The sequence below is a fragment of the Triticum urartu genome, chromosome 4 (genome assembly GCF_003073215.2).
Source record: "Triticum urartu cultivar G1812 chromosome 4, Tu2.1, whole genome shotgun sequence".
Classification (NCBI taxonomy): Eukaryota; Viridiplantae; Streptophyta; class Magnoliopsida; order Poales; family Poaceae; genus Triticum; species Triticum urartu.
This window is the reverse complement of record NC_053025.1, coordinates 76,354,715-76,360,714: the sequence shown is the minus strand read 5'-3', so window position 1 is coordinate 76,360,714 and position 6,000 is coordinate 76,354,715.

The window sequence follows — 6,000 nt, the reverse complement described above, 5'->3', positions numbered from 1 at the left end:
ACCTTAGCTCGCGTGAGTAGATGACAGGTGTATGAACTCAGATGTCTAGCAAAGTTTAACGCGGACGTATCTAGAAATGGAGATTGAAGCTGCATAAGCCATTCTATCTCTGTTTCTTGATACGCCTATTGTTTGTTTCTGTCCAGTTCTTGATGCTGCTTCTGAAACTCAAGGCCAGAATCAGAGCATCTGTGGTCCATATTTGTATGTCCCGAGAAAAAAAAGACATGTAGCCTATACATTTTCAGTCACCAAAATGGATAGCAATTTATCCAGTGAGCCATGTATCCCTGGATAATATGCCTACATGGAGGACATTCTTCCCCGTGGATTCTAGCTGGCGGGCTATGGGAGTCTGCATCTCAATAGGCCTGCTCATGAACACACGGAGGTTATTGCAACCAGAAAAACCAAGCCGGATGCGCCACTGACCAAACATCTATGAACTCAGGATACAAAATCGCAGAATTCATCAAGGAAACAAGAACATATCCGGAGGGGAGACGAGTAATAATAGCCCCTTTTTCATGCTAGTTCGCTGAAGGGATCTTGCGTAAAACAGAATAAAATTTGAGAAAATCGAGTGGACATCTGTTCCAAACTTGGGAAATTTGCATATTTTTTTCACAATAATTTCAGAGCAAGTAGGCAAGTTCTCCAAGAACTAGGAAAAAGGTGGCTGATGTAGGGCCTTAACCAAATGAAGTTTAATGAAGCATCGTAGACCTAGAGGCGGCTTTTGCTAGGAGCAACAAGGCATGAGAACATGCTTATGCGAGAACTAAAAGCTGCATGGTGATCCAATCAAGCATGTCAATTTTAAACTTGGCAGTCACCGAAGCCCAAGCGTCATCGAGCAAGTTGAAGATTTAGTTAGTACTACCTCCGTCTCGGTGAATAAGTCATTCGCGTAGTTCTAGGTCAATGATTTAACTATTTAAACGTGTATTATATGTGACAAAAAATATATATTTAAAAACTAAATCCGTGTAAGAATCTAGTGATATACTTTTTATGACATATAACATATATTTAATTCCTCAAATCTATGACCTAAAACTACACGAATGACTTATTCATCTAGACGGAGGTAGTACTGATCTAAGCCAAGGAAACAAAAAATGTAATCTAAATATACCCACTGTCGATTGCTCCAACGGCTGAGAAGAAGCTATAGCTTAAATAATGGTTGACAAGAAACAAAACTAGAGTACTAGCAGAAATTTTTCCGACACTTAATATGCAAAAGGGAAAATTATTGTAATATTTGACTTTGGCTCATGTTATGAGGTGTCTGTCACGCGGTCCAGGGAACACATATTTCAGAATTAGCCATTTAAACCCTTCTAAATGGACATCATAGATGTGTCAGTCATAACAATTAACAAAAGCTGAAGACTATGGACTATGGAGGGACATGGGAATAATCCCCTTTGGATACCCCAACATAGTTTACTTCCTCGATATAGTTAATCATATCTAAGCTAGCACAGGTGCTCTCTAATTAGATAACCGGATCACCCATACATGATACAAGTTGCATGGTGTGCATGTTACCTGCAGATATAAATACTCACAAGTCACAGGGTTCCATGCCTCGGAATAAAGGAATAAACCTTTGAGAGATCAGTTTTGTTTTGCTCTGCGTAATTTGATACTAATTTGTCCTAGAGTAACAACATGATTTGGCGCGTTCAAAATGTTGCATGTATTATGTTTCTCTTGAAATAAAAATGTTGTATTATGCTCAGGTTCAGTCGAGTCAACTACTGCTCTGACGCCATGCGAGTTATGTGATTAAATATTGATGTGATATAGTACTGCTGAACATAATCGTATGTACTTCCTATGACGAAACGGGGTACAAATTGTTGGCGAATATTGCATGGGAAACAAAAAAAAATTCTACGTTCACCAAGATCAATCTAGGAGATGCACATCTACGAGAGGAGAGATTGAATCCACATACCCTTATAAATCGCTAAGCGGAAGCATAAAGAAACGCGGTTGATATAGTCGAATGTCTTTGCGATCCAATCACGATGCGTCCACGAACTCCCGATCAAGTGCCGAACGGACGACACCTCCGAGTTTAGTACACGTGTGGCTCGGCGGCATCCTCTCCTTCTTGATCCAGCAAGCGAGAGAGGGGGGGTAGATGAGGTCGAGACCAACACGACGGTATGGTGGTGGTGGTGGTGGCAGCAGAATTCCGGCAGGGCTTCGCCAAGCGCGTACCGGTGAAACGTGAAAGGAGTTGGGAGAGGTAACGGGCAAGGGTCGAAGGATGGCTGCCCCCAATGCCTCCCCACCTTTACATAGGCGTGGAGGTGGCTGGTGGCTTGCCCTCCAAGGCCCTAGGGTCGTTGGACAAAGCGGAGGAAGGAAATCCCACCTTTCCTTCCCCACCGATCACTATCCCCTTTTTAGGGATGCTGATCTTATCCCCTTGGGATATGATACTATTATTTTTAAGGGAGGATCTTGGAGTGCCTAGATCAGGGTTGTGGGGACTTTCCCCACTATCCACGTTCATGTGGGCCCCCATGCAGGTGGCCCCACTTTGGAACCTTCTAGAACCTTCCTGGTACAATACCAAAAAAATTCAAACTTTTTCCAGAACTCCGATAACAACTTTCCATATATAAATATTTACCTCTAGACTATTCCGGAGCTCCCCGTGATATCCCGGATCCCATCCGGGACTCCGAGACTTTCCACTATTAATATCTCAATACTACCCTAGCGCTACCGAACGTTAAGCGTGTGACCCTACGGGTTCGAGAATCATGTAGACATGTCCGAGACTCCTCTCCGGTCAATAACCAATAGCGGGACCTGGATGCCCATATTGATTCCTACATATTCCACGAAAATCTTTATCGGTTGAACCATGATGTCAAGGATTCAGTTAATCCCGTATACAATTCCCTTTGTCCGGTGATATGTTACTTGCCCGAGATTCGATCATCGGTATCTCCATACCTAGTTCAATCTCGTTACTGGCAAGTTTATTTACTCATTCCATAATACAAAATCCCGTGACCAAACTCATTAGTCACATGCTTGCAAGCTTCTTATGATGTTGTATTACCAAGAGGGCCCAGAGATATCTCTCCGTCACACAGAGCGACAAATCCCAGTCTCGATTCGTGCCAACCCAACAAACACCTTTGGAGATACCAGTAGAGAAACTTTATGATCACCCAGTTACGAAGTGATGTTTGGATACACACTAAGTATTCCTCCGATGTCAGGAAGTTGCATGATCTCATGGTCTAAGGAACAGATACTTGACATGATGAAATCGATAGCAATAAACTTGATACGATCATATGCTACGTTTATAGTTTGGGTCTTGTCCATCGCATCATTCTCCTAATGATGTGATCCCGTTATCAAATGACAACTCATGTCTATCGCCATCTTTGATCAACGAGCTAGTCCGGCAGAGGCTCACTGTGACGCCCCCGATTCAATCGTACACTAATCATACACGCAAACATGTACAATCAAGATCAGGGACTTACGGGAAGATATCACAACACAACTCTACAAATAAAATAAGTCATACAAGCATCATATTACAAGCCAGGGGCCTCGAGCGCTCGAATACAAGAGCTCGATCATAGACGAGTCAGCGGAAGCAACAATATCTGAGTACAGACATAAGTTAAACAAGTTTGCCTTAAGAAGGCTAGCACAAACTGGGATTCAGATCGAAAGAGGCGCAGGCCTCCTGCCTGGGATCCTCCTAAACTACTCCTGGTCGTCGTCAGCGGGCTGCACGTAGTAGTAGGCACCTCCAGCGTAGTAGGAGTCGTCGTCGACAGTGGCGTCTGGCTCATGAGCTCCATCGTCTGGTCGCAGCAATCGAGTATAGAAAAGGGGAAAAGAGGGAGCAAAGCAACCGTGAGTACCCATCCAAAATACTCGCAAGCAAGGAGCTACACTATATATGTATGCATTGGTATCAAATGGAAAAGGGGTATCATATGTGGACTGAACTGCAGAATGCCGGAATAAGAGGGGGATAGCTAGTCCTTTCGAAGACTACGCTTCTGGTAACCTCCATCTTGCAGCAGAAGAAGAGAGTAGATGGTAAGTTCACCAAGTAGCATCGCATAGCATAAACCTAACCGATGATCCTCCCCTCGTCGCCCTGTGAGAGAGCGATCACCGGTTGTATCTGGCACTTGGAAGGGTGTATTTTATTAAGTATCTGGTTCTAGTTGTCATAAGGTCAAGGTACAACTCCAAGTCGTCCTGTTACCGAAGATCACGACTATTCGAATAGATTAACTTCCCTGCAGGGGTGCACCACATTTCCCAACATGCTCGATCCCCTTTGTCCGAACACACTTTCCTGGATCATGCCCGGCCTCGGAAGATCAACACGTCGCAGCCCCACCTAGGCACAACAGAGAGGTCAGCACGCCGGTCTAAATCCTATGCGCGCAGGGGTCTGGGCCCATCGCCCATTGCACACCTGCACGTTGCGTACGCGGCCGGTGAGCAGACCTAGCAACCTCCATTACAAAGGAAGTTGCGTTACGCGGTCCAACCCGGCGCGCGCCGCTCAGTCGCTGACGTCACGAAGGCTTCGGCTGATACCACGACGTCGAGTGCACATAACTGTTCCCGCGTAGTTGGTTAGTGCGTATAGGCGAGTAGCCAGACTCAGATCAAATACTAAGATCTCGTTAAGCGTGTTATCTTGAAGTCAACGCGAACGCCGACCAGGGCCAGGCCCACCTCTCACCTAGGTGGTCTCCGCCTGCCCTGTCGCTCCGCCACAAAGATCCACACAGAGGGCCGTTGGGAAAGTATGTCCTTCCAGCCCCCAATTCATGAATCAACCGCGGGTACTCAACGAGTCGACCCGACTTTAGTTACAACATATATAGTACGTATGTATAGTATATACCCGTGATCAACACCCGACGTGATCACGGCCCGATAGTATAGCATGGCAGACTGACAAGAATGTAGGGCCACTGATGGTAATCTAGAATCCTATACTAAGCATTTAGGATTGCAGGTAAGGTATCAACAGTTGTAGCAACAATGACAGGCTATGCATCAGAATAGGATTAACAGAAAGCAGTAACATGCTACACTACTCTAATGCAAGCAGTATAGAGAAGAGTAGGCGATATCTGGTGATCAAGGGGGGGCTTGCCTAGTTGCTTTGGCAAGAGAGAGGGGTCGTCAACACCGTAGTCGTACTGGGTAGCAGCGGCGTCGGTCTCGGTGTCTAGCGAGAGAAGAGGGGGGAAGAAACAATAGATATTAAGCAAACAGATGCATAGCGATGCATGACATGACAAGTAGCGGTGCTAGGGGTGCCCTAACGCGGTAAGAGGTGGTACCGGTGAAGGGGGGAAACATCCGGGAAAATATCCCCGGTGTTTCGTGTTTTCGGACAGATGAACCGGAGGGGGAAAGTTGCGTGTTCGCTATGCTAGGGATGCGTGGCGGACGAACGGGCTGAGTATCCAGATTCGTCTCGTCGTTCTGAGCAACTTTCATGTACAAAGTTTTTCCATCCGAGTTACGGATTATTTTATATGATTTACTAAAGTTTAATTGATTTACTGAATTTATTTACTTATTTAAATCCAACATTATCCAGAATAGTGTTTGCTGACGTCATCATGACGTCAGCATGACGTCAGCAGTTGACCTGGTCAACCTGACAGGTGGGTCCCGTTCGTCATTGACTGTTTAGTCTAATTAGGGTTTAATTAGCTTAACTAGTTAATTAGATTAATTAGACAGGATTAATTAGTTTAATTAATTAATTAGTTTAATTATTTATTTATTATTATTTTTAAATTCCTTTTTTAATCTATTTTCGTTTTGGGGCTGGGCCCACTTGTCATTTGCTCACAGGGACCTAACGGCGCTGGATGCGGGCGTAGCCCGAACGGGCGAGGGTTGCCCGCCGGGGTAGACCCGGGCGACGGCCGCGGCCGTTCTGGATGCGGGGGCGCCGGC